The 9,355-nt window shown below is 41.2% G+C and overlaps 1 non-coding gene across 1 annotated transcript; it reads right to left on the bottom strand.

Moving 5' to 3' along the window:
• Positions 1–8,870: 8,870 nt before the first annotated feature.
• Positions 8,871–8,976, bottom strand: LOC149494184 (small nucleolar RNA R71). The gene has a single exon (XR_016322361.1). It is a non-coding gene; the product is annotated as a small nucleolar RNA R71 (small nucleolar RNA).
• Between the last annotated feature and the right edge of the window lie 379 nt (positions 8,977–9,355).

Raw genomic sequence — 9,355 nt, 5'->3', positions numbered from 1 at the left:
CCCCTGGGTAGATACAGTACTCGTATGACCATACCTGCAACAGAAACAGAAATGATATAAGCTGGTTGAACAGTTAAGAATCACAAAAAAAAGAAAAAGCTGAAGGCTGAAAGAATGTTACCTCCAGAGGCCTGATGAACAGCCAGTTCGACTCACCACTACCACGAGTCCAGACATCCAGACCGTGATAGAGATGAGCCAAACCTAGTGTGGCCCAGTCGAGGGACCCGACCTGGCTCAAATCCCTCAGGCATGCCAACACCGCCGGGTCTCCCTTATTCTGGGAGGTGCACAACAGCTGGGACGAGATGATGTAAAACAAGAAGGACCGAGCAGCCTGGTCCCTCTCCTCCCGAGTATACGCAGGAGCAGTAGGTCGGGCCTCCTCCGGCAACTCCCTCCAAGCCTCCAAACGGGTCCTGATCCTCTCGGCCCAGAACCGAAAGACCATCTCATAGGACACGCATCCCTGCACGGTGTACCGGGTCTATGTGGTAACACCAAGCAGAGAGCGGACTAGCTGAGCTCCAAGAGTGGCTGTCTTGTACCGAGCATCCAATGGGGGAACCGGACTAGTGAAGCGCAGGCCGGTGATCGCAGCATAGTCTACTGGCGTGAGCGTCATCTCGCCGAACCCAAACACGAAGGTGTGCGTGAAATCGTTCCACCGCTCCATCAATGCGTATCGCATAGCGGGCGGGAAACAAGGCTGTGTATGGCGCAGTCCTGCAGTGTAGTCCTTGAAGCCTGCAGCGATGACCCGAGCTCGTATAGGCGGGTCCAGCAAGTCCCAGAAAGCGGAAGCATCAATGGCCGATCCACCCGAGCGGGCCTTGCCCAGATTAACCTGTAAGAAAATTTTCAATTTCAATAAATATAGTACTAACAATTATTCATTTTCTTCTATGACAGGAAAAATGAAAAACCAAATTTCGATTTTAATCGTAGCTGCGTCATGCAACTGCACAGCCGCGTCATGCCTCCGCACAGCTGCGTCACGCAGCTTGGTCCCAGTTGCGCACCTTGAAGAACAGCCGCGTCGCGCATCTCAGCACCTGCGCCACGCCACTCCACAGCTGCGTCACGCAACTGTTTTGAAGTTTGGCATCCTAAGAACAGATGCGTCACGCAACTCAAAAGCTGCGCCATGCATCTATACAGTTGCGTCACACAACTGTTCAAGACTTTGCCTCGTTGACGAACAGTCGCGTCACGCAACTGTTCTTCCAAAGAACAGCTGCGTGACGCAACTGTCGAAGGTACACAGTAATTTAATTTATGCTTAAATTCACTATGTTTGTGTTATTCTCATGCAATTTTCAGGGCAAAATCAAGTCGCCTAGAGATACCAACAAGCAAGCATCAATAAATCAAGCTCTAACGCAATGAAAAAGGGTCAATTCTAAAGTTCAAGGCAAGCTAGGGTTTCTGGCGCCTCGAACAGTTGCGTCACGCAACTATTCACACAAGAACAGCTGCGTCACGCAACTGTTCATGGAAGAACAGCCGCGCCATGCAGCTCCTACCTGCGTGATGCAACTGTTGACGCAGGTATAAACTTAACAAACAGTCCTATCGCTACAGCTACGGATTAAAAAGCGGTAAAAATGAGAAATTTTTACTTACCTCAGACTGAAAGCCGCGCATCTGGCTCGTCTCATATCTGACCGGGAACTCCGTACCCGGCAACGGAAGCAGCTGCAACGGTCGCGTCCTTAGTGTCAATGGGTTCCGGCTCACCGGCACCGGCTCGCCGTCGAAGGTCGAAATATCCGGTAGCGCCCCGAGGGTCTCCATCTCCCGAGTGTAAGCAGAAGCGGGGATTTCTGAAATCTGAGACATCGTTTTCAGTTGAACAGTTCAGAGAATTTTCAATCGCTTAGGGTTTGTGAATAAGTGAAACTGAATTGGTTATGAAGGAAGTTACTTATAGTAAATATCTGGGCCTAAGCCCATCTCTCCAAGCAACGGGCCCAAGCCTTCTCTTCCGAGCCCAAAAGAACGACGGGCCCACAATCTTCTTTCAAAGCCTAATAAGCCCATGCGGTCCATTTAAAAAACCACAACGGTCCACTTCGGCAATTTGATGTCGGTATGCGGCTCATACACTTCAGCAATTATTGTCTACTCACCGCACAGGGGGCAGAAACATCAAATTGTCCAGATCACCCTTAGGTAAGTTTTCTTTCAACCACTGTATCATAAAAGGTATACTTGAAAATGCAGATAACAAATTTTTGTTAAAACTTTTATGCCAAAATTTTTGCTAAAAATTTTTTGCAAAATGATTAAAATATGCCTACAAAAGTGGATATTTTTGGTCCTAGGTCGGAATTCCGGACTGGGGGCAAAAGTATAACCTTTTGCTTTAATATGAGTCCTGTTTCATAATTAATGCATGGGAACATGTGATGTTCCAACATTTTTCTAATAAAAGGCAAGGTCTGTTTGTACACGGATATTGCTCTTTTTCTTGTGAACAATTTTTCAGGCCAACCGGTGATGGTTTTTCAAAGCCGATAGGTCTTATTGATTAGTGATGGTGCATTGCAAAGCTAGTCAGAACAATTTCAAAACAGTGATGACGTATTGCGAAGCTGTTTGAAATTTCTTCCCCAGTCAATGATGTTGAGTTGCGAAGTTGACCACGGTAAAACCGACATCTTTCGGGCCGATCAAACCGAGCCTTGAGGATGCCTTTTCTAAACTGACTGGAGCCGACAAAGCTGATCAAACCGAGATGAGTAGGTGGCCAGATCAAAGCCCTTCAAGCCGATCAAACCGAGCTTTGAAGACTTTGTCATCAAATCAACGTCTTTCGAGCCGATCAAACCGAGCCTCGAGGATGTCTCTTCAGATTCAACGGGAGCCGACGAAGCCGATCAAACCGAGCTGAGGAGGTGACCAGATATTCAAATCCTTTAGGCCGATCGAACTGAGCCTCGGAGGTATTTTCAAAGCCAAGCAAACCGAGCTTTGAATTCATTCACATATTTGATGGAAATCGACAAAGCCAATCAAACCGAGCTGACAAGGTATCCAGATGATTAATTCAGCATCTTTCTAAGCCAATCAAACCGAGCTTCGAGAGTGCCAGATAGAAGGCGCGTCAATGGACCACTTTAACATTAATTGTTTATACAATTAATGATAAAGTGAGGGGGCAAACTGTTGACGCGTAATTTTATGCCCCCACCTGACCCGATGATGATATGAGGATAAGGGATAAAGAATCACGATCAACAAGAAGTGTTTAAACCAAATTTTGAATCAAACCGGCCCAAAAGAGTCTGACCCGAGTTAGGGTTGCGTCACGCAGCTATTACCTGCGTGACGGCACTCCTAGATGCGTCACGAGCTCTAACAGGGCTGACACCTCTGGCGCGCACCCGTGCAACGGCCTGCACTGTTTGTATGGATACGCGGCAACTGTACGAAAAGTAAGCTGCGTCACGCAGCCTCTACCTGCGTGACGCAGCTTGTTCTGTTGCCCTACCATATAAATGCATCATTTTACACTAAAAACGGGACTTTTTGACATTTTTTTCTCTCATTTTTGCTCAAAAGATTTTAAGGCTTTAACCTAAGTTTACAGAAAAACGGCTAGGGTTTTCTTCCCCAAGAACTCAAGTGAGTAAACTTGAGGAAGATCAAACCATTATACATTTGGTTTTGAAATCAAAAAAAACAAAAGATAAAAAGAGAAAAAAGAGAGAAAAGGAAGAAAAGAAAACGTTTGTTTGATAACCACATTTCTGGAATCGTGATACAACATCTCTGAACCAATCTCAGTGCATGCAATCCTCAAATCTGAGGGCTAGGTAACTAATCTAAACTTTATCTTTCATTTCTAGTATTTTATCTCTTAAAAATCTCATTTTCATAGTGATTAGTTGATCTGTTATTGATAAAATGTAAGTTTGCCCATTGTTGAACTCTTCTGGATTGATTTTAATCACTTTTGACAAAAAGAACACGTAAAAAGAGTAGTTTGAAAGGTAGTTACGGACCAAAGCAGCCGCGCCACGCAGCTACTACCTGCATGACACGACTGTTCATGTCCAAAAGCTCTTAACCTGGAACTGGACTACCCGCGTGATGCAGCTGTTCGTGTATTTAGTTCCCATTTTGTCTATATATCTATATTTAATATTGTGTTTTGAATAAAAGAATCAATATTTCTGAGAATTTTAATAAGTCACGAACAGTTCCGTCACGTAGCTAGGAGTTCCGTCACGCGACTGTTCTTCATAGAACAGCTGCGTGCGCAACTGTTCCTATTTCCAGGGCAATAACAAAAGTTCCGTCACGCGACTGTTCTGCATAGAACACTCGCGTGACGCGACTGGTCTAATGTTCCAGAACGAATAATGATAGATGCGCCACACGACTGTTCTTCATAGAACGGCTGCATGACGCGACTGTCTTCAAAGTCTAGAATAACTTCTTTATTTTGATTTAATTTCATGTTACTAAATAAATTCTTAATCTTAATCCGGAAAATGATCAATGGTGGGCAAATTAAGTCTTAATCAAACTAAACCAATTAATTTATTGTGATTGTGAGATTCTGAGATTTAATATTTATTGCTTTTTCTTTATTAAATTATTAAACTCGGTTTGTGGCCCGCCTTTAACCATAAGGCAAGAGCGGGTCTTTTAATTATTTTTGCTATATATATATATATATATTGTGGATGAATGATGGATGTGATGATTAATTTGTGAATGAATGCAATGAATGAATTTATTTGGGACGGTTAATTAATTTTTCGCATAGGAACCCAGTTCGATCTATTTGGGTTGGGTTTATTTAAATAATTGGCTTTTTCTAAAATAAAATTAGTTAGAAATCGTAGGTTAAAAAAGAGGCCGCTTTTCCGGGCGTCGGTTTCCAACGGGCCGACGTACCCAATTCCCTTACCCAGAACCTCATTGGTTCGCCTGACCAGTTTTTCTAAATAATAGGCCTCGAATAAAATTGGGTTAAATGAAGTCACTTTTATAAAATAAATCAGAAACGGTCCCATTGCCGAAATAATGGGTGGCGACTCAAATGTTTTATAAGACCGATTTATCGGCATCGCATATCCAAAAAGATTTTTATCACCTTTTTCCAAAATAAACAACAACAAATAAGCCCAAAATAAAAATGATGTTTTCGGATCCTCCGGGGTGGGATTTCGACGAAAACAGTCAGTGTCCTGTATATGGCTTAGAATTGGAAACTCTAGTGCGTGTGCTCATAGATTGCCCTTTTGCTCGAAGTTTCTGGCAGCGAGTCTTGAATAGTGTATTACTTATTTTCGACCTGCAGAACCCATGTGATATGCTTGATTGGTTATATAATGTTTTTGTAGCTCACACTATTCCCGACGTCAATTCTGCATGCATGACTTTATGGGTGATCTAATAACGTAGGAACGTTACCCTCTAACGGAACACCGATGCCCTTATTAACCAATTCTTGGATTCAGCCATGAACTGGATGACTGATTGGCAGGCCTCTAAACTTAAACAGTAGATACCTTCCTCCTCTAGTACCTATGAGCCTGATTCTTGGTCAAAACCTCCTACGGGCTATATCAAGTGTAATACAGATGCTTCATTTCATGCCTCCTCCTTGGTAGTTGGTGCTGGATGGGTGTTACATAATAAGGAAGGGCAAGTTATTAATGCTTGCCAAGTCGCTCTTATTGGTAGGATCCATTGTTGGTGACAAAAGCCATTTCCTTTCAAGAGGCCTTGAGTTGGGTAATAAAACACAGTCACAAATAATGGCTGTTTAACTTGTGTGTTTCCATTCATCTCAATAAGCTTATATAAATATGTTATAGTTACAACAGATAAGCACAAGAGCTTTACAAGAGATAAAGCTAATCTAGTTGTGTACATATCTGAAAATAACTAACTTTTAGTCTTATCATTCGGTTCAATACTCCCCCGCAAGATGGAGGTACCATTGCGTACTCCTATCTTGTATCGATTTGGGATAAATGCTGATTTTGGCAATGGCTTTGTCAGTAAATCAGCCAACTGATCTTTAGTTGAAACATGGGATATCCGAAGTTTACCCTTTTGAACTAGATCCCGCACAAAATAGAGGTCAATCTCTATGTGTTTCATTCTCGAATGATAGATAGGATTTTGGCAAGCATAAGTGGTAGATATATTATCACAATACAGCACAGGTGTTGACACCAACTTCCCAAGTTCATGTAATAAAGAGCTTACCCAAACAACTTCAGATGCAGCTACTGCCACTGCTCGATACTCAGCCTCTGTTGAAGAGCGAGCCACGAATTTATGCTTTCTGGAAGTCCAAGAAATAGGAACAGTTCCAAGATAGAGAACATAACCTGTTGTAGAATGTCTATCATTAGGATCACCAGCCCAATCCGCATCAGAAAATGCATGAAAAGCAATAGAAGATTGAGGTGTGATCATAATGCCATAATCAATTGTACACTTAAGATACCTTAACAGCCTTTTAAGTGCTGATAGGTGTTAATTTTATAGTGTTTTTAATATAGTTTTTATTAGAATTTTAGTAAGTTTTATTACTTTAATTTGATTTTAATTTGATTTTAGTATAATTTTGTTCAAAGCTTCCTTGATTCTTAACCCGCTTGATCTAAGAGAAAATTGTAGGAATTTGGCACAGAAGAGAACATTAAAAGGCAAGACACTCATCCTCTAGCACACCCAGGCCGTGCTAGAAGGCACAACCGTGCTAAAAGCTAAGGAAATCAAGGGAGAGACAGAAGAGAGCACGGCTTGGGTGTGTCAAAAGGCACGGCCGTGCCATAATGGGATCTAGGGCGTGTCAATGCCTAGCACGCCCATGACAATTTCAGGCGGGAGTGACAGAAGCAAGCACGCCCTGCCTGTGCTATGTGGCACGCCCGTGCCTTAAGGATTCATCAGGGTGTGCTTGCCTAGCACACCCCGTGCTTCACTAGCCAGACTTCCAGACTAAAGCACACCCAGCCCGTGCACTATGGCACGCCCGTGCTACGCAGACAGAACTAGCGTGAACTAAATATGCAAATCCATCTTTTCCTCCCATGGGCCCGCCTCGTAGAGTTTCCTAAACATACTAAACAAGACCTAGACTTATTTTGGGAGAGAAAGGAGTCCTAATTAAGAAGAAATCAAAAGCCTAAACAGTCATGATCTCCTATAGAAGATTTTGCACTAAATAAGGATTCTATTTCCTAAAAGGAGTCAGACTTACCTTCAGGAGCTCTATATAAAGAGGGGAACTTCTCAGTGCTAGGGAGCTCGTTTTTTTGTGTTATTCTCTACATAATTCTCTTTCTCTCAAGACTTCAAGCATCCAAGATTTGTGCCGAGATTCAAGGAAGCCATCAACATAGCTGTGATTCAGTTTTTATTTCTAAACTCTTCATCTTGTCTTTCTTTTCATTATTGTCTTTAAGTATGACGATTGATTCAAGTATGACTGAGTTTTATTTAATTACCATGTCCAGCTAAACTCTTATACTAGGGATTTGATGTAACTTAATTCGATTACAGTTTATAATGTTAGATTTATTTTTCTTTGTTCTCGTTATAAATTATTATTGTGCTTAAAGCTTCTAGGCAGAAAATTTCCCCTGGATTGAGTTATTTCAATAATCGCTATCGGAAGAAGAGTTATTGATATGAAAAAGATAATAATTTACTTGAGAATAATAACTTGACGCGGAAGCTATATGGTTTGACTCAAGGAGGGTTTTCATAAGTTAATAATTATTAGGTTGTGAACTCACAAAACAATCACAAAATCTAAGGATCTGATTTATGTTTAATTTCACTATTGGAAGATAGGTAATTATACTAGATTAGAATAGCTAACAATACATCGGGAGAGCTTGTTAGTGACTCTAGGGTTGTTTCTCCTACTTGAACAATTAAAATGGATTAATGAACTAATAAAATAAACTGGATAGAATAAAGTGAAATCAAATTCCCTAATAGTTTAATTCCCTGATTTCTTTTCACCTAAATTTTGTGCTTGATCTCCTTCTATTTTCACTTTAAATTTTATTTATCTTATAGCAATTCTCTCTTATTATCGTTTAAATAATAATAGGTTAACATAATTTTGGTAATTGATATACAATCCCTGTGGATACGATACTCTCTTACTCTATATTACTTGTTGCGATTTCGTACACTTGCGAAAATCACTGTCAAGTTTTTGGCGCCGTTGCCGGGGATTGGCGTATCAATATCAATACGAATTACCCTATTGTTAATTTAGACACTCTTTTACTTAATTTTCTTTTAAGTACTGTTCCAGGTATTTTATGCAAAGAAGATCAAGGAAAAGTGAACCTCTAATCTTTGATCCAGAAATTGAAAGAACCTTTTGTAGGCACAACGCTGCAAGAAAAACACGAGGAATAGAACTTGAACAACAAGCAGTCATGGCCAACGAAAACGAAAACGAACACGAAAACGAGAACATAGTCGGACCACCACTTCAACATCCAGTTCGTACCTTAAGGGATTATACAACACCTAATCTGAATGGGACAACCTCAAGTATTACGAGACCTAGGGTAGAAGCTAATAATTTTGAGATTAAACCCGCAATTATCCAAATGCTCTCTACCTCAATCCAATATGGGGGTTTGCCTAGTGAAGATCCTAATGCTCACATCACCAATTTTCTAGAAATTTGTGATACTTTCAAACAGAATGGTGTTTCTGAAGATGCAATTAAGCTAAGACTTTTCCCTTTTACTCTTAGGGATAAGGCGAGGTCCTGGTTACAATCGTGTCCCGCTGGGAGTTTCACCACATGGGATGAATTAGCTCAAAAGTTTCTAGCTAAATTCTTTCCATCCTCAAAAACCACCAAGTTGCGTAATGAGATAATGACATTTGCTCATCACGATCAAGAGAGCCTGTATGAAGCTTGGGAAAGATTCAAGGATTTGTTAAGAAAGTGCCCTCATCACAGTTTGCCCAAGTGGCTACAGGTACAAACTTTCTATAATGCATTATCTCCTAACATCAAGATTACTCTAGATGCAGCTGCAAGTGGATCTTTTGAAAAGAAGGGAATTGATGAGGCATATGAGCTGATAGAAGAAATGGCAAGCAACAGCCATTACCAAAACAATTCCGAAAGGAGAAGAACCGCAGGAGTCTATGAAATAGACGCCATCACAGCACTTAATGCTAAGGTAGATAACATGGTAAGAAAATTGGACATGTTAACTACTAACCCTGTGAATTCTGTCATGCAAGTTTGTGATAGGTGCAATGGACAACATGGAATTGGAGAATGCATCATGGACTCTTTAAATCCACAAACTTTGGAGCAAGTGAACTATGTGAT

The sequence above is a fragment of the Jatropha curcas genome, chromosome 8, assembly GCF_041381405.1.
Source record: "Jatropha curcas cultivar XTBG-Jc1 chromosome 8, XTBG_Jcur_1.0, whole genome shotgun sequence".
NCBI lineage: Eukaryota > Viridiplantae > Streptophyta > Magnoliopsida > Malpighiales > Euphorbiaceae > Jatropha > Jatropha curcas.
This window is presented reverse-complemented; position numbering and strand designations above follow the sequence as displayed.